This window comes from Poecilia reticulata, chromosome 9, assembly GCF_904066995.2.
Source record: "Poecilia reticulata chromosome 9, P_reticulata-male-v2, whole genome shotgun sequence".
Classification (NCBI taxonomy): Eukaryota; Metazoa; Chordata; class Actinopteri; order Cyprinodontiformes; family Poeciliidae; genus Poecilia; species Poecilia reticulata.
In genome coordinates, this window is record NC_088838.1 from 14805592 (window position 1) to 14825010 (window position 19419).

At 38.3% G+C, this 19419-nt stretch overlaps 1 protein-coding gene and 1 long non-coding RNA gene across 4 annotated transcripts in view; both read left to right on the forward strand.

The window, feature by feature from the left end:
• The window catches only part of arb2a (ARB2 cotranscriptional regulator A), a 161480-nt gene that overhangs the window by 78581 nt on the left and 63480 nt on the right, over positions 1-19419 (forward strand). The window lies entirely within an intron of this gene.
• Positions 10511-13925, forward strand: LOC103470464 (uncharacterized). The gene is made up of 2 exons (XR_534493.2): positions 10511-11946; positions 13348-13925. It is a non-coding gene; the product is annotated as an uncharacterized LOC103470464 (long non-coding RNA).

The window sequence follows — 19419 nt, forward strand, 5'->3', positions numbered from 1 at the left end:
TATTTTCTGTCCATCTCTTTCACCTACTCTTTTTTTTGTTTCGCTATTTTGTAATTTTAATTTAACTACTAAATATTCATGTGGTGTTTTGTCTGTGACAGACTCATGTTCTCTTGGGTTTTCTCACTGTGTGACGAAGACAGTCTATTCTCTCTATTTGAATCTTTCAGTCTCTGTGTTTTTTTCATATTCTTTCTCTTTGTGTGAGTGTGCAAGGAAAAACTCGGTGAGCGCCTTACTCACTACCTTTATGTCATGTCCTTGTCATATGAAAACCCTGCAACAATTATGAATATAGATCATATGTATGTCAATGCAAAGTATAATGCATAATGGGAAAAAAGTCATTTAAAAGATGCTTTTACTTTTGGAGGCAATATAGTTAAATTGTGCTGTTTCAGGTGTTTGTGTGATCTTTAACTTAAAGTCATCAGTTTCTGTTTCTTTTTTTAATTTCTACATAGGACGTTATTTTATTATTTTAAAGTTTAAGTGCTTTACCACAAGCTGTTTGTCTTTTGGTAGTACCAAAAAAACACATCTTCTTTCTTACATACATGCAAGATTATTATATTAAATCTCAGGTTTTAAATCCATCAGTATGCAATTCTTTTATTCTTGTTATGCATTCCCTTATCCACTCATGTCAGCACAACTACACACATGTACAGTACATACACACACTCACAGTCTACTTAATTGAGGAGAAAGTGGTCCAAAGGGATGGAATGTGTGTGCATGAGCTGGCATGTGGCGAGCGGAGCCTTTCGGGATGAACCATTTGACACACGAGAAGACCCAGAGAAAACAAGCTGTCTGCGGGTTAATTACCGCTCCCCTTTGCAGTTAATAAATACGTTTCTGATCAAGCACATCAAAAGGCCCAACATTAATTTCTCCTGCTCGCTCCCCTCGCCGCAGAGCATGTTAGCCAGTGTTTAGAGCACTCAAGTGTTTCAATGCAATTTGATTCTTTTTAAACACTTCACAGTGTGTACTGACTAATTATAGATGCATCAAAGGCTAACAAACTGCCTTTGAGTAGGAGCTAAGGCAGGTAAACAGAGAGTAGTACTGTAAAGTTCGACTGCTGTGTGCTTCTCCAGTCTAGCACATTTGTCACTTCATATAAATTCATCCATCCATCTGTGGTCTTCTCTTTTCCTACCTCAGACCTTCGGCCACTGTGTTGTTTCCTCCGTCTTCAGCTCTCTGAGCTGTAAAGTTTGAAAGCACCACAAATTGCATTCCCTCGGTTGTCCAAAACCGTTTCTTTTTAACCCGTAGCATACCGATTATAACAAGTTTTGTACCAGTTGTCACCCATCTGTCTCACTGTATATTGAGCTCATACATGAGTTGTTACATAATATCACCTTTCTGTTTTGCTGGTTTACTTTTACCGCTTGTGTCATAACATCAAAATATCCCAGTAAATCCGATCAGAAAAAGAAACGTTTTGGTGAGACCGGAGGCTCTGCTTTGCTTTCTTTTTATTCTTTTCATCTGTGTCCATCACTAAAAATCACAGGAGGACAGATGTGTCTCAGTGAATTATGCAACATCTTGACACTATTCTATTTCAGTAATTTAAATAAACATATATATTCCACTCATAGTGATGAATATTGACATTGATAACAACATAGGCATATAACAAAAAAAACAAACACAAGATTCAGTTTTCAGAAACCACTGCATAAATTTTAGGAAGAAACATACATTTTCAAGATGAATATTATGGTACTTCATCATTGTAGGAATAACATGTTCATACACAATGGTGCATCCCTATTGTTAGGTCCTTCCTGAACTAGAAATATCAGACTTGTCTGACATGGGCTAAGAAGGGAAAGGACAGGGCTGTTGCTCTGTCATTGAAAGTAATTATTTCCAGACATATTCCAGAATATTTTGAATTTCATTTTGAAATGATTTGGAAAGGCACACAATAGCCATTGCTGGTCAACCAGTCTAACTTTTCCTCAGTCTGTGATGATATGGGGAGTTAATCTGCGGGTTTCGATCCACCCCCTTGTTTTTTATTTTTTATAAGACCAAGACATTTACCAGGAAACACTACAGCACTTGATGCCTCCATCTGCTCACAAGCCTTATGGAGATGTAGATTTTGTTTTCCAGCAGGACATGATACACCCAGCCAAAACTACTAATACTTAATTTAATGACCATGGTATCACTATGCTTGATTGGGTTCCTGACGTAAACCCTGTAAAGAAATCCATAGAGGAAGCAAGGAAGTAAATTAGATACACCAAATACACACAAAATAAGTCAATTATCCAGACAACCTGAATGCCCACTATTAAAGCATTAAAGAACCTGGGCTTCCTGAACTCCTCAACAGAGCCACAGGCTGGTCCATGTCCCCCATGCAAGAGGAGACTTGACCATGAATGGAGTGCATACACTTTATAGTACATGGACATCATTTTAAGCAAACTGACATTTCTTATTTAACAAGGCTTTTTCATTGATCTTACATAATATTATGCTTTTCAAACATCTATAGACTATCTGTCTCACTTATTGAAGAGAAATACTGAAATAAATCAACTTTCTAATTAACTGAGCTTGATATTTAGATCCATGTATAAAGTTGTGGTAGTTATGTTGAAAAAATTCTGTCTAACCATCTCCAGACCATGTTTAAGCATCTCTTACAAATTGATGGATGGGACTTAATTTATAGGACAGGACAGCATTATATAATGCCTTACGTAAGAATGCATCTGTCCCCCAGTACAGGAAATTGTGGATGCCAACCAGCCAGCCACTACAACAGCTCCTCGGAAACATAGTTGCAGATTTTTGAGTGTCCTGTGTGAAACACGCTGTATATAAACTGTACATGCTTTCCGGAAAGCTGTCTGCACAGTTTCTCTGTAATGCCATCTGTTTCAATTCAGTGTTCGTTCTGTTGATGTGCAGTCTTTCTCTGGCATCCTCGGTTTTGTTTGTGTAAGTATAATGTGTGCTGTGGCAGGTGTCAGATGTGGGATGAGATTGCTCAGGTGAGACAGGCAGGGATTTTATTTTTTTCAGGATATCTCCAGTTCAGTTTTCCATAATTATATTTACAACTTGTGCTTGTAGTTTTAATCATTTTATTTCACTTTGTGTTTTCTAAACAAGGTCACAGTCATTTCTCTAAATAACGGCAACAGTTCAGCTTTAACTTTGTTTACAAAATCATTAATTAGCCATACCACCTCAGTTTTCATCCGTGCTCTGGTATTTACACTCAAGTTCCATTCTACCGTTTTTTTCCTTCTCCTTTTTTTTTGTCCTCCAATCTCGCGTGCTGAGATGGGTAGGTTATTGCTATTTATGCTTTCCATGTAGGACCCCAGGTCACAGCGTTCAATGTAGCTTTTTGCTGATCTTTTAATACTTTTTCAACAATCTTTATTTCCAAATTATCCTATTTTAAATCAAACCTACTATTTAAGAGAAGTAATTAATTCAGTCACCTTTTCTCATTGGATCACAAGGTTATGCGTACAGGATGTATAGGAAGACATCTTCCCAATAACTAGCTTTAAATATTTTCCCAAGATATTCATGGGCAAAAAGATAAATACTACCCCTCCATTATGTTCCATGTTTGCCCCTTAGTTCTCCTCACACTGACAACAACCTAAAAAAAACCTTTTCCATGTTGAGAAGCAGCACCTCTAGTTTGAGCTGATGATGATCTTCACCTTATCTCTAAGCAGAACCCTGCCACACTACAGAGATACTTTCATTAAAAAAATTATTTTCACCTTATTTTATGACTATTGATGGTTAGAATTTGGATCAAAAAGTAAATTGTAAGATTTACTGTCTTGCTCAGCTCAGCTTCTTCTTTACCATGACAGGACAAAGTAGCTGTCTTGACATTGCTGACAGAGCCTTGATGTTTAGATCCAGAATCCGTCTTTCTACTCATAAAAACAAGACTTAAAGGACTTGAGGCAGAGATTCACAGCTGAAATAGAGGAAGAATGGCACCCTTTTCCTTTTAAGTTCTGATGTGAATGCAACAAGTTCATATTTCCAAATTATCTTGAAGAGCCATTCTTTTTATGCATTAGTTTTACTGTAATTTTGGATAATTGTAAAATGAAACATTTCTTGATTTTATTACATTTACTAACTGTGGATACCCTTACCTTTGTCGTTGCTGTTGTCTCATGGAATTATGGCACAAGTTATCTTTGTCCAGCAGACTTCTATTTTCATTGTTTGTTTGTTTGTTTTTACTAATGCAACCCTGTTAAATGGTTTACCAGCTTTAATGTATGCTGTGTAAGAAAAACAGCTTTATATCCAGTGCATCTCTTTTTTCTCATTTGTTAGTGTTCTTCCATCTTTAAATGTGTTTGAAATTGTCAACTTCTGGTTCATCAGATTTGATTAGATAATACTAACACTAAATTATCATAGGATCACAAAGCTTTGACACAAAAAGGAAATATGCCTCTATTTTGCCTGATACTCCTTTGTCTGCTGCTTCTATGGTTTTGTTATTCAAGTAGAATTTTATTGGTTACTTAATATTTGATAATCTGATAGGTATTTGCTGTTTCAATGTGATTCTTCTAGGTTCCATATTGACACAGTAGTATCAGTGTTCAGCATGGTTTCACCTGGCCATATATGTATATTTATAGTCAATGAGCATACAGTACAAGCACATATTGCTAAACTTCAAGTATAACCCTCTAACTTGTGCAAAACTACTCCACATTGATAGTCATTCAAAATACTTTGTAAGTAGTGCAACCTTCACCTGAGGTCATCACAATGCAAATAAAATAAATCACTTAAGTTTGTTGCATATGAATGCTTTGAAAAGCCCTTCATTTATTGCTGCGTGCTTGTTTTGCCTGCCTTCGAAACTCTTAAGTGCCTGCCCATCTATTGCTTCTGGTTTGTTTTTATCTCAAGGTTCTCCATAGCTGCGGGCATCTGACTGTTAGTGCAGTTTCCTGCGTCTGTCCGCCTTTAGACTTATTTTGGTGTTTATGTCTGCATGTGGGCGCACACATATTGTATAGGTCTGTATTTTCTTAATTATGTGTGTTTGTGCACATGCACGCGTGATGAGAGCGTGCACATTTGTGTCAACCCTGGCCTGAAGATGCCTCTATCGTCCTGAGCAGCAGCGCTTGGTGGAGAGCAGCTATCAGAGCCACAATAGGGGGAGCAGAGGAGGGGAGAAGGTGAGAGGCAAAGATAAATGGCTGGGTCACACTAGCAGAAATTAGTGGAGCCGTATGCAAAGCTGTGGCGTTTTGTTTGATGTGAAACAAAAGGACCACCATGACAAAAGTGCCTGCCAGCCTTCACAGCAGGGCAGCAGCCCTCCGCATATACACTAAGCAGCAATGACTCTATGTCTGCATACGTTCATGTTTTTCACTACACACTCATCTGTGCAAGGATGCTGTACTGCATGCATAACGTGCATTGTGCCCGCATCTACTTTATGTGTGTTATGTCTGTCTGTGTTTTTGTCCTCCGCTCATAATGACACACAATGCCTAGCCCTTTGTACGGCCTGAGAAGACATGGTTTCTTCCTTGGTACGGCTACATATTTGCTCTATTAAGCGGCTGAAATATAGCCGTCTAATTTCTTTGGGAATGAATGGGATCTTAGAGAGCGGCTCTCCTCTTAACATAAGGATGTAAATTGAACTGTTTAAATGTCACGGCTAGCAAGCTGATTTGATTTGAATTGATTTGCTTGTTTCTTGAAAAAAAAAGAAAAAAGAGAGAAAAAGAAAGACCCCTCGACACCCCCGCCGAACCTTAGCCGCGCTGGCTGCCACAGATAGACCAAGGTCTTTCTTTCCACCTCAACAGCACATTGTAGGGCTCCTGAATTCTTCTATCTGCTGTGATTATGTACAAATGGCCTTCATTTGCCATCCATTTCAAAGCTGTAGTGCTGCATTGTGACTAGAGGCAGATGATGCAGACCAAATTACAGCGGGTTTGCTGCCTGAAAAGGATACTCACACAATAGGCTTTGTGAAGTATTCCCTTCAATATGTCGCCATTATTCTCACCTTTGTTGGTGTTTCTCTCTATGTTTCAGGAGCATTTTTTTCTTTGGTTTGTATCTTGCATTTCATGGTGCCAGAGAGCAGGCTGGGATTAAAAATACTTCTATATTATGTTATTCCCTTAACATGCAGACAACTATAACTTTCTCATTTACCAATATGGTAGTTTTCTGCAGAACAAACACAATCTCAGAGCATTATAAAAAGTCAGTTTTTCTTTTTACTTGTTTTACGTCTTCCGATTTGCCATACATAACATTTTGAACCTGACCAACTTGTGAAAATTTTATTAACATTAAATTTTTTTTTTTTTTTTTTTGCATTTGTCCACCAGCAATTACTTATTCTGGACATGGTGAAATAAAAATTTGCTTCATGAATATTTTGTGGAAATTCAATGTAGTTTTCAATATCATCACTGTTCTACATAAAAGTTTGACCACATGCTGGAGTTATTGACTTAAGCAAATAACGTTATTTTCAGAACCATAAATGTAATATCTGCATCATAGCTGTTAGTGGTAGTCGTAGTCGTACTAGTATACCTATTTCACCTTTCACTTGCTTACTGTCTTCCTAACAAATAGAGCCTCATCTGTATTCCATTATATCTGTTTTGAACTATAAAGACTATCTTGAGAATGACTCCCTTTGTCTCACTGAGATTGCCTTTGTAAACAAATGTAAGATGAAAGATGAAATAATAAACTAATAATGTTTTTAAGTTTTCCAAATACAGCAGTGACAATTAAATGTTTTCCTAGTTGTAAATAGTTATAATGACATCCATAATTATTGTACATTATTAAACAAATATTTAACTGCCTACTGTTACTGCAGGATTTATGGCGGACCCTAGCCTGGTAAAAACCTGACCCTTGAGCTACACTTTGCTTCATACGGAAGGTCTGGGCCTCTCGGGTATGGAGAAATGATTGCTTCTTGGAGGCGCGGACTGCGTTGGCGTTGTGGTTTTAAATTTTACCCGCTCACTAGAATTTGCTTGTGACGTATGTAATGCGCCAGTTTGAGAAGAAGCTTGCCGGAAATTGCTTGTGCTGTAAACAACCCTTGTCCACTGCAAGGAGGGAGGTGCTGTTCTGAACCAGCCAGGTGTTGATGTTAAGCGAATATTTTTGACCAACTGGAACTGAATGACTTTGTTCACTCCCTCTGCTGCCATTTCAGACTACCATTCTAAATCTGTGCAGAAAATCAACGTTATCGTTCACTACTTCTCTTTCTGTTTACTGATTGGCCCTGTGGAAAATTGACTAGCGAGATTCCAAGTCCAGACTTTGGAGGAAGCAAGAACTTGTTTTGAGCGGAATTGCACTGGAAGGCAATGCAAGCTAGGTGGACCAAGATAATTGTACATTCTTTTACAAGTGACAGTTAACTTATTTCATCATTGGTTGGTTTCAGGGACAGTTAACTTGAACTTATCCAGCATTTAGACGCTTTTTTTTTTTTTTTATGAGACGAGAAATTCTAACCTTATTTTTAATTAGCTTTGGGATTTTAAAGTTCCCTAAAAATACTTCAGCGTCTTTCTTGGAAAAATTTCTAGGCAGTTATATTGATGCTTTTCACAAAATTGCTGCTTCTCTAACAGCTTCAAATAATCTTATTACTTTGCTGTTTGTGTTCCTGACCCTTGCCTACAGTACTTGTAGATTAAGATATCTGACTGGCTGGTAACAAGATAAACAGACAAACCACATCCTGCCAAAGGCTGCATACAAACTAGTTAGAAGGTAAATTATGCTGTATTTGCCGTTAGGCAGCTAATGGGAGCAGAATGAAGAAAAATACCTGTGAAAAGTCCAGCTTAATTAGTCCAAAATGCAGGTACACTTAACTCATTAATGCTCTTTGGTGAGTGAAATGTCTTCACTTTACTTTCACAGTTTTCTGAGATGCATTGGATGAAGAATAAAACATTTTTAGTTTTTAAAGAGTAGGTATGATATAAAATTGACTTTTTAGCTTTATATCATGGTATGTTGTTCTCTCATCAAAAACATAGCTGGAATGTTGCTTTGAATCTTTCATTTGCTTGCTTTCTCTAAGCCCTGCCTTTTTCCACAAAGCTCTTTTTGGAGGTGTAGTAGTCTGTAGCCGAGCTTCCACCTCACAAAGCACTGCTCTGCCTCGCCCACTCAGCTCCACCAGACTAGTGGCAGCAGCAATTGCCAAATACCTGGTGAAACTATGAGTCTTCTGAGCTCATCATACGATCTACTTCTCAGTCCAACACTCCTAAGAATGATTGTAAATGACACAATGGAAAGGCATTGTTGTCATGATGTGCTACTTCTGGTGAAGCCAGATTTTGATAGAAACTCGGTAGCATTTCATGGGAAGGATTATAGTTAGATGTTAACTCCTACCTTTGGTATTAGACTATTACTACTTTTGAAATATTAGTTTAAAATAATTTGTCATGCTGACTTGTTTTTTTCAAAGATCATTAAAGGTCTAAGCTCAAAAGATGCCAAACAGAAATGGGTTTCTCTGGCGATATCATTTGAAATTATTGCATATCTGACTATATTATTGTAATGACTATTTGAAAGTCTTCTCTCACTTGTTTTTTTTCTCTCTCTCACTATTGTTGTTTTTCTTCATCACAACCGACAAGACAGTGCAAAATCCATCTGTCCTCAGTGCATCACTTTGCAAAGGCTGTCTAATCTCACTTGTCCCGCTCCACCCACCTTCCACCCCACCTCTTCACAACAAGGTCTCTTTCGCCTTTTTGTGATATAAGACAGCGAGCTGGATGAAGTTCATTTGAGTTCAGTTAAATCTTCAGGGATTCATCATTACATATTTACTGGCTGAGGCTGATCTTGCTGTAAGGTTCTACCCTCGTCCCATTGATCTAGTGCGCATGTTCACTCCTGAGGTTACAGGACGTGCTTCCATTTGCATAAGGCCCTGGGCAAGGTTCTTTCCACCATTGATTGGCCTGTCCGTGAGCGCCCCGTGCCTTCTCACATTGATCACTTTGTTTTTTTCCCGGAGACAGTGCTACTCAGAGTTCAGCTGCAGCTCTGGCAAATCAGACCTGCCGGAGGAAGAGAGAGCGACTGACATGGAAAGGGAGGGAAAGGAAGAGGAAAAGAAACAGGGGCAACTAGGAGTCACAGCAGATAGATGAAAAACTTTAGAACAAATCTTCCAGTAAAGTTTGAAAACAAAAACAAGCGAAACGATTCACACCTGCTGCCGCTGCCACATTTTTTCTTCAGTCTGTGCTTCCTTCCAAGCATTTCACTAAAATTAAACGTACATAAATGGACATTTCTTTGAATTCTTGTAAAAGTATATGGAATTAATCATTTTCAGAATATTTTATTTATTCAGTGGTGATTGTTTTACAGTCAGTTTATTTGTAGAGCTGAGATATATTTTGAAAATGAAGCAGAATAGAAGAATACAACAGAAACATCATTCTGCACAAAGTATGAAGAAGTGCAAGTTCACTTTAAAATACGGCTCTCCAGTCAGATTGCGGTACAAAAAATACAACTACCTTTATGTTACTTTAAGTTAGAACGACTGTACAGAAATTGGCAGTAGTGTTTTATTTTTTTTTATAAAAGACACTGACAGCAACAGGTAGTTAGGATGTCAAATTAATTTAACAATTAGGAACGTTATTTTTCATTTGAATACCCTAAGTTTATGTTCTGTACAGTATTATTTTTCTCATGTAAATCTCATATTTGAATATTTTTGCCTATTTTTATGGTGATTTAAGAGCTGATCATGCTTCCAGAGTAAAATCTCATTTTTAAACATGTATTTGACTAAAACATCACGCCACCTCTACATGGCGTCAGTGGTGGTGAGAAAGGCTCAGACTCCCATGATGCATCGCTTCTCTTTGTTCCTGCTTTGTAAAAGCAGCGTGCCGCTTTGTCTGGTTTTCCTCTTCCTCCCGTCTCTTTAGCTCAGTAGCAAGGTCTCGCTCTCCTCTCTCCATCCTACTGTTTTCTTGCTCTTTTATTCTCATTGAGCAAGATTCTCCAGGTCATTTCACTCTTCTTGTTCATTTCTTGTTTTCTGCCATCATCTCTAATGAACAAAATTTTCCACCAATTCCGTTTTTCGTCAGTCTTGCTGCCCTCTCTCTTTTATCATTTACCTATTGATGAAGTGTACATCTCCTGTTGCTTCTTTGCTTTTTTGTTTTTTTTCCTTAATTAGCTTATCCTCCATTTATTTCTTAACCTAAGCTTTTTCTTCAGCATTGGTTATAAGATATATTAGTTGTAAACTTGACTTAATGATAGATGCTTTCTGACTCTGAAAAAAGCATCTAGTGGGAAATTGTGGCATTTCAGTTTGGTGAAAGGCCCCGTTTTTCAGATTATATATATATATATATATATATATATATATAATTTTTTTTTTTACATGACGAGCTGCTGAAGTTCAAAGTTTTAAAAAGCCTCAGCAGCAGATATTATTTTTCACTCTGTCTTTTCGCGCTCTCTGTTGCCTTCCCTTGTCTCACATTTTGCATTGCCGCTGAGGCATTTAAAAACATTCACCTGCTGTGTCTGGATGTGCTATTTGGTTACGACCCAGGTCACCTTCACCAGAGAGAGAATACAAGTGGTTGACATGAGGTTTGAATGTGGTGAAGATGACATGTTGACAGCTCAAATTATTCACTTGTCACATGTCATTTCTCCCCTCCACCCTGGTTAATTTTGCCTTTAGAAAGCAGAGAATGATAGGAGAGGAACTTTGGCTGCAGGGTTACAAATTGTCACACATGCATCTTATAAAATCAGCCCTTTGAATTCAGCTTTTTTTTTTCTTCCGCAGTAAAGTGTGTGAATGGTGTCATTCCGTGGCAAATGTAAGAAAGAAAATATTGTGCTACTGAAAGGAAGGAAAGTGGTGTTTCTGAGACCCGTGAGGCGCAGCACGATCAGTCCTGGTGCAAATGTCAGTGAACTTATTGACTTCAGGGTTGAAGTTTGAACCCTTTGTCCCTTAATGACATTTCTTGTCTCCTTTTGTGGCTTTTTCCTTTTTTTTTACTTCCAGATTCTGCATCTGCATCTAGCAGTCCTCATTTGGAACCTTTTTCAAAATCTTTAAAAAACAGAACTTACCGTTTTCCTTATTTGTTTTGCCTTGCCAAAACCCTCAGTGGCAGGGTCACTAATATCTTGTTCATATTTTTATTCATGTTTTAAGATTCTTCTGTTGCAATGCCTTACCTGCAAATTGCGTGCTTTCTTCTCAGCTGGTGTGTTTGAACAGAACCAGCAGAAATGGAGAAAAGTTCACGTTTTTTCTGCCCTTTAAGCTTGGTACCCACCATTCCACCTTTTCAGCTGACCCATTGCTACTTTATGTATAATTTCAGTAGTTTTCAAAAGCCTTGTTTGACTTAACGGCCATTTTGAGAGGCATGTTTTGGGAATGTACCTGCACTAAAACATTTAACTTTTAGGCAAGGAAGTTGACACTGGAAATGGATATGATGTGTTTTATGTGCCATTTTATATGCTGTAAAATGTGATGGTGTTATGAAACAAAGTTAGTTGAAAGTGGCAGAGAGACTGAGAGGCTGCATAGAGCCTCTTTGATGTGTCAGTCAGCTGAATATAGATCTTGTTGTGGGGAAGGCCTTGGTGACACACATGCACCAACCCATTGTTTTTAAATTGTTCTTTTTTGGAATGTTTTCCTTCATTTTAATGTCCGCCATCTTCAAAAGATTTGTTATGTTGTTTTCATTTGAAAAGTTCAGGGTGTCTTCACACTCAGAAGAGGTCATAAAATTTAAAATCTTTTTTTTTCCTTAAAATGTTGATGTAGCCATCTTCCCAGACAAGGTTTGAAAATACATTTAATTAATATCTATAGTCATCTATTTATTGCTTCTCCAATCTGTGTTTATTTTTCTTCTTATGTTAGCCAAGAGTTAATAAGAAAGTCTGTTTTTGCCATGAAGGGATTTAAATCAGGAATTTCAGTATTAAGCCAAGTCAAGTTTATTTGTATAGCACATTTCAGCAACAAGGCAATTCAGAGTGCTTTGCATCATAAAAACGCAAAAAATACAAGGTCATAAAACACACAGTCAAAAGAACAAAACATGTAGTAATATGATCCAAGTATGGAAAGCTCTGGATTTGTATGCAAGTCAAGAAAACATTGTTTTAAGTTAAGGAAGTTAGTTCTGAATTTATAACTATTAAATTAACTCACTGAAGGTATTTTTGTAATTCATGTGCATCTTAAATTTACAATATGATCATCTTAACACCTGCGACAGACTGGCGATCTGTCCAGGGTGAACCCCGCCTCTCGCCCGGAACGTTAGCTGGAGATAGGCACCAGCAACCCTCCCGACCCCACTGAGGGACAAGGGTGTAAAGAAAATGGATGGATGGATGGACCATCTTAACACTTTCAAGCCTTGCACATGTGAAAATTCAAATAATGAGATTCCTACATTTCTAAACTACATATTCAAAGTTTACAATAGAGAAAAGTATCAATCTTATGAATTTTCCAGCATTTTTAAGTCTAAATCTTAAAAAAATTATTTTAGTTTTTTTGGGGGAGGTATAAGCCTTTTGTCATGGTTAAAATATAACTGGCTAGATATTACTATTTTTAAAAAGTGCTTTGTATGCTTTAGAGTTATAGCCTTAAAATATTGTTTAAACCATCTGCACCCTGCAGGTCTCACGTTGTGTGCCTTTGCATTGCTCTCGTATTTAGTCTGTTATCAGGTTTGTCCTTCCTCCTCTGTTGTTGGCTCTCGTGGAGGGCCTGCCTCCCCCTTTTTGGGTTTGTTGCCCCCATAACCCTGAAAATTAAAAAGTGTCTTAAGGTGTCAGACAGTTTTGAGCCCCCCTACCCCTCCTTCAACCACTCAACTAAAGCCCACATATATTCCCTTTAGTCCCAGTTCTTGTGTCTCACAGAGTACAAGTACTGGGACTTGTTGCTGGACACACAGCCATCTCCACATTTAAATTCTTCCCTCAACTAGAAGCACCTTTACCCCTTGCCTTCTTCCCCCTGTTTTATATTTGTTTTTGTGGTCTAGCATGGATAAGTTGATTTGGTAGGAATTCTCTTTGATGAAAACACTAGGGGGCACTGCCTGTCCTTTGTTACCCCCCTTATTCATTCAGGAGGCTTTTCGCTGTATCTTTTTGCAAGTATGTCTGTGTCCGTTCTTGCCTTCCTGTTTATGCTTGATTTTTTTTTCCTTCCTAAAGCAGGTCCCCTGTCTAAAGGGTGACATAGATCTGCCATCAGACAGACAGAGAGAAAGGCAAGCAGGCACCAAGGTCTCTTGTGGTTGCCACACAGGACTAGTCCAGAACCTCCTGTCCTCATCCCCCCACTGTCCTCGCTATCGTCCTTTGTTTCTGTTTGGTGAACCCAAGGGTTCGGGTTAATGAAAAGGGCTTGGACAACCGAGTGGAGCGACAGTCATCTCCCAGTTAACTCGATTCACCTCCAGCCTTCAGAGACCTTTTCTCCGTGACAGCCTCCCCACCATGTCGGCCTCTGTCCCCCAGGTCGCTCTGTGCTGCCTGTTGGCCGCCGTAGCTTTGGAAGAAGTGTCTGGAGTGTTGGAGCCTCTTTTTTTTTTTTTTTGGATGATGAAAAGAATGCATGAGAGCTGGTTCTCCAAAAGCCTCGCAACTTATGCAGAGAAGCTTGATTGCCTTCAGGTCGTGTCAAGGAGCAGGCAGACCGAAAATAAAGATCAGCTTCACACCCTGAAGTCTGAGACAATACAAAGAAGGTGTAGATCTTTGTTTCTGGGTCCACAGCTTCTCCAGTGGCACTCTACTTGTTTTGTTTGTTTTTTTTCTTTGCATCCTTAACATACACTCAAACCATACCTTGCAATTAGTTTTAATGCACTTCTTCTTCATGCATCCTTAAGTCTTTTTAATGAATGAGTGCATTTTCAAGAGAAACTTCGAATTATTGATTCGTTCTGTTTTCTCTCTTTAAGCAGACAGATGATAAAGGGGGTTTGATGGTGCTAATTGGCAGCTTCCGTCCATACAGTGTGATTGGTGGTGGGTTGGGGCTGGGCGAAGTGAAGCGCTGTTATTGTTTAGAGGTGTCAAACCCAACACAGAACAAAGAAGATGGGAGAAATGTGCTGTGCGTGCCTTTCATTGCTGTATGCAGCTAAAGCGCACGCGTACACACACACACTCTTATAAATATATATTAAAATTTACGTAAGTATGAACGCTCATTCCTGTCCATCTGCTCTCATTCGCACACACACACACAATAGACCGTTACCTGGCATCAAATAAGACAGAGTTCATCCTTACTGACATGCATACACCGCACAAACACACAAAACCTACACAGGCGCAGATACATGGTCTAGGGAAAGGGGGAAAAAAAGAAGAAAAATCAGTATGAAAATGACAAGATAATAACCACATTCAAACTTACCTTCAGCTCAGTGCAAATGCCTCTCTATGTGAGATAAACTAATAAATAAATTTTCTTTTCAAATGCATCACACTGAAGTCCCCTAATTACCATACGCTGACAAAGACCTGACAGAGGTGCAGTAGTTAAAAGGTAATTTACCACAAGTAGGAGTTTGGATAGGGAGTAGGGTCAGTGAAATATCTCCCCTCACACACATACACGCACACACGCACACACACACACACTGCCTCCATCTCTTTCTTTAAGGGTTTATTCATGCTTTTCAGGATTTCTCACGTGATTGACTGACAAGGTCTTTTTTCGAAATAGCATCTTCAGTAATACGAAATAATTGACTCCCTAATCAAAAAAAAAGAGGTTCGTGGAATCCACAAACCCATCCGTAATCTTGGCTGGCATTTCCAGCAGAATTGACAGTTCTCATCGCTTCAGGCTCTATACCACTTTGATTTAATTGCTTTTTTTATATGATTAATAATATGCTTTGTGCCGGGTTGGGTGTTTGTGCATGCGCTTAATGTTTGTTTATTCTATCTCATCCTTCTCTCAGGTGTTGTTTTTAATCAACAGTTAAAAACTCACTTAAAACAATTTCCACTCTTTTTTTTTCCACCACACAGCTATAAATTTTACTTTTAATTTTCTCAAAAAATCGTTGATGCAAAATTTATATTAGCTTCAGATGAAAACACAGCATAGCTGCCCAGCAAATAGTTTCAGAAAATTTTGAAAAATAATTTATCAAAGTAAATAAGTAGAGATGCACCTGGCTAATACCGATTTTCAGTTTTCCTTGATATTTTCCATGCCAGTTCCTGTTTTGACTAAATAGGATCTATATTGATCAAAAATGTTAAATGATAAGTGCAGTAGTTCTGAGCCTAATAGAGAAAAGGAATCACAAATGTCAATGTTCCCAGTAATATTTCAAAGCTCGTGTCTCTAACATTTATTGGATTTTTTGTTGAACTCAGACAGAATAGAACAAACAGTGTAATCGGCCACTGTTGATTGAGATTGAAATTGTTTAGGTTTTTAGTTTTGATGAATTTCATAATTAGGGGGAGATTTCAGACATTTGGTTGTGTGACCTGTACATCACAGATTTTTTTAATTTTCCATACGGATTATTTTCTTCACTTTTCACAACAGATTTTTATGTTAATTTTTTTTAAACAAAACAGGTTGTGTTAGGATTACCCTTTTGTATTTAATATATTTTACATTTAGGACATTTTTTAAATATAATTTTCGCTAAGTTGGAATTTAAAGTGGGCTTTTCTGTTCCTTAATTGGTTAGGTGATTTACTGTTAATTGCGTTATTTTTATAAGATATCAAAAGGATGTCCTGCAACATTTTTTTAAATTATATGCATTTAGTACTTTTTTAACATTAAGAACAGTTTTTATATCTTGAGATCTCCAAGTTTTTAATTAGGCAAAGCTTTCTCTTGTGTACTCTTCTCTTTTCTCTCTCTAGTTCTGTTCTGACTCAACTTCACTCTGAAAAGTGCTTTTTTTTTTTGCCATGAGCTATGATTTGAAAGATAATTTCAGTTTGTAATATACCTCAATTTACTTTAGTGTCTTTCTGTAGTTCTTATTCATCTACCACTTTCTTTGAGGACAGGAGGTTCGTAGGGAATGTCTATTTAATTCCTTCTCTTCAACCTTTATTTTTTCCGCGTCCTTCAGTAAAGCAGCGAGGCAGACATTAAGGAGTTGAGGAACACTGTTTATCGTTTTCATCAACGCTGTCTTTTCTCTTCATTTTCTTAAAACTTATATTATCTGCACTGCTTTTAATTGAGTTGTGTGAGTTTACATAAAACATCTTGACTGAGTTTTCAAATCCTGTAGCTCACACACACACGCGTGCACACGCACACACCTATTGGCCAGTAATGTCCTGGACAGCAGGCGCTTCCAAATTTGTTGTTTTCCTTCTCTTTCTCTTCACACATTCACACCTGAGGTGAAAAACCGTCCTCAGAGATTTTTGGTAGATTTTGCGATAAGCAGCCCATACCCTTTGAAAATGCATACAGAAGCTGGACATCGTGTTAATATGGCACAGCATAAACAACTATTTCTATGGAACGTAAGTGTGAGTATAAAAAAAAAACATAATAACTAGGTCTTTGTTGATGACAACAAGAGTTAAAAAAAAAAAGTGACAATTGTTAAAATTTAGCTCCTCACAACATATTTAGAAGAATCGAGGGAGAGTTCCACATCAGTGTGTGGTGTAATATTTTTTTCACTGTACCCCAGTTGAGAAACGTAGACACGACTGCCAAATCTGAGCTCGGTTAGTACAAGGAATCAGTGTTCATCGGCCCCCGAGGCTGCCTGCGTCTGTGCGTCTTAGAAATGGACAGCCGTACCCGATGGATATTTAACACATTAGCTCTGGCAGAACTGAGAGTGGTGTGAAAACACACTGATTTCCTAAGTGGCAATCATATCAGCCTCGCCATCAGAGAGGCAGCAGAGAGCAAACATCTGTGTGTCTCACTGTGTGTGTGTGCGCGTGCGTGTGTGCGTGTCTGTGCGTGTGTGTGTTTGTGCCCTAGAACATGCATGTGAACTGTTTGTGTCCATCATTTAGATGCAGATTCCTCAGAAGTGGGCTTATTTTTTCTTAGTTCATCTATATATTTGGTTTAATTTTGTTGCTCACTCTACATGTGCATGGCCGCGTGCCTCTTTCCAAGCAAAGTTACCGAGAACCCTTGGTATTTTCCGAGATGTCCGTATAACCCAGAGTTACCACACAGAAAGGTCTCAGCCTCCTCTAGCATCCCACCCTTGTTAGGACCCCTCGCTCACTCCCTCCCTTCGTCAATCCCAGTCTCCCTTGGCCTATCCATCCTCATATCCAGCTGAGAATCGCCGAACCGAAACTATGTTAAAACAGGGTCATCCCCTGGTGCACAGTTAAAGGCTGTCCCCTTTAACCTGCTCTGAAATACTTACGGCTATTATTATAGCTTATAAATCATTAAGAAAGTTTAATTATACGAAAATTTCATAGTGGAAATATGCAAGCTGACACATGGGAAGGGGAATTTAATGGGCCAGCAAGTCCCAGCACCGTAAGGAAAAATATTGAGGTTAGGTTTCTATTTTACAGCATAGCCGGAGGGTTAGGAGACAGGGAGGAAGACAAAAAGACGCACTTTCAGAAGAACGAAGAAAGGCGATCCAAAGGAAGGCCTGTTTAATATATAGCAACTCAAGTCTGTTAACTAAAGCTGCTAATTTAACTTAAAATTTTCAAAAGAATGAGTAAAATTTGGTTGGCAAATGTTGTACCAGTTTTCTTAATTATTGGGTTTTAATTAATTTACATTTTAATTAGTCTTTCTTTAAGAACAGTGCCTAATTAGACCATATAATTCTGAGGATTTCTGGTATTACTAAAGCTAAAAGGCAGAACGTTGTTTGCCTTCTGACTGTTAACTTCTTTTCACAGTGAATTTCAAAGGGATACCATTGGTATAATGAAGGCGAATGAATCGGTGACTGCCAACCCTTGTGGTGACAGTGTAAATTGATCAAACTGTTGTGAGCTCATATTAATAACACTTACTGCTGTGCAAATGTCAATGGCACGGTAATTAAATTCTGTTGTAGTTAACTATGATGCGCTGCCCTGTGTTTGAGTGGCCTCTTGGTTTATTAGGTCTGAAAGATATGAATGTAATGCCATTGTGACATAGAGATTTCAGTCATGTGGAAAACCCACTGGAATTTTACACATTTCCTGGTTGACCTTTTAAACTTTTACTAGACGAATATCAGGTTATATGTGAAGAGGCCAGCTACCACTAGCAGCTTACAATTTTAAAATATATTCTGAATACACGTGAGTCATCAAACCCTAATTAATTTTCAAATTTTGACTGGAAAAGCGAAACTCATTTATGTGTCTTTATTACACACAATTCTCAAACTGTTTTATGTTAATAGAAAGTCAAGTGGAAGGAAAAAGTATGTTAGAATGAGGTACACATTAGACTATTGTGTTGAAATACTAATACAAGTATATGAGAGAAACTCATAAGGACATGTACTACTTCTAAAGTAGGGGCTCTAAGAACCACCACACACAGATGTTTCCAGAACATTGGCTGCTACTCTCCCATTTCCTTTCTGGAAGGTATTCCTGAACCAGAGACCTGTTTTTTTTTTGTTTGTTTTTTTGTTTTTGCACAATGTGGTTTATTAACACTTGTGTCACTTAGTGCTTGATTGGCATTAAAACTGGGATGACCTAAGCCCGGTGGAGAATCTGTAGGGTATTATCAGGAGGAAAATGAGAGATGCAAGGCAGACCAGCTGAAGACCGCTAGGAAAGCAACATGAGCTGCTTTACTGCCTCAGCAGAACTGCATGCTGATCGGATCCAGAATGCAGTAAAACAAGCAAGAGCAGCCTCAATCAAGTATTATGGGGATCCACCGTACAGTATGAACATACTTGGATCAAGTTCTGACTTATTGCCATCTATTTGTAATTTCCACTAAACAGTGCTTTGAGCTTAGAAAGTAACTCATCATTTTCTCAGTTTGTATTCTGCATGCTGGTCTCCAATTCTTCCTTAACAGATTTTTTTTTTTTTTACTTTAAAGGAACATCTTTCTTCGGGGGTGTATTACATATAAGCGATGTAAATGTGGATTTTTCCCTTAAAAGTCTCTCCCTTCCTTACTTCCTTTCTCCATCCATCCCTCCTTCCTGTTTCGTCTTCCCGTCTGCCTCTTGTTTTTCCACGCGGGCATAGGCAGGGCAGAGCGCCCATAGCCGGCAGGCTTCCTGGCATGCCGCTCCTCATCCTCTGCCTTTTGTT